This window comes from Carcharodon carcharias, chromosome 3 (assembly GCF_017639515.1).
Source record: "Carcharodon carcharias isolate sCarCar2 chromosome 3, sCarCar2.pri, whole genome shotgun sequence".
Lineage (NCBI taxonomy): Eukaryota > Metazoa > Chordata > Chondrichthyes > Lamniformes > Lamnidae > Carcharodon > Carcharodon carcharias.
Genome location: NC_054469.1, coordinates 178392540 through 178393237, shown reverse-complemented (window position 1 = coordinate 178393237; position 698 = coordinate 178392540). Strand labels below are relative to the sequence as shown.

Below are 698 nucleotides of genomic sequence, written 5' to 3'. Positions count from 1 at the left end.
TGATGAAGTCTGAGTACAATTAACAAGAGTGCTAATTTGGGAATTTGGCGCAGGTGGGAATCCCTCTGGTAAGTTTAACTCAGACGACAATTTAAATTAGCAGTCAAACTCTGATTTTGAACCTCAAAGCTGCATGCTAGTTAAGGAGCCTACTTAACAGAAACTGCCTGGCAGTGACAGTTATTTGTCAATAAACTGAAAGTGAATAGGTGTCAATCATCTTAGCAGGAAGTTAATTCAGCCATTGGAACTTGAGTGTGCACTTCTCGGCGTTTTGGCTAAGATCAAGTGTAGTATCTGTCCTTATCAGTTTAATAACTGATCAGCTCTCTATAAAAGTAGATTGTGTAATAGCAAAACTTGAGTGTCACAAGGCCTGAGTGCTAACTTGGGGATTTAGTGCAGGTGGGAATTCAGCACAAAGCACAGAGGGCAAAGGAGATGCTGCTTTTTTAAATATATTTTTTGGCCTCCAGAAGCTGCTGAGTGTTGAAAGCTTTAAGTAGGTGAACAGAAAGATGATTGGTGATTTTTTTTAAAGATTTTATCCCTCTAAAGGCAGACAGTAGTTTCAACTGGTACTGGGGAGATATTAGTATTACATATAATTTATAACTTAACTAGTTAAACTACTTGATACAACTACAGACAACAGTTGAGTTTGGCCTAAATAGCCAAGTGGTTATGGTACTGGGTTT

General features: G+C 38.3%; 1 pseudogene; it reads left to right on the top strand.

Annotated features, from left to right (window-relative positions):
• Positions 1-258: 258 nt before the first annotated feature.
• Positions 259-362, top strand: LOC121276655 (annotated as a pseudogene).
• Positions 363-698: the final 336 nt, after the last annotated feature.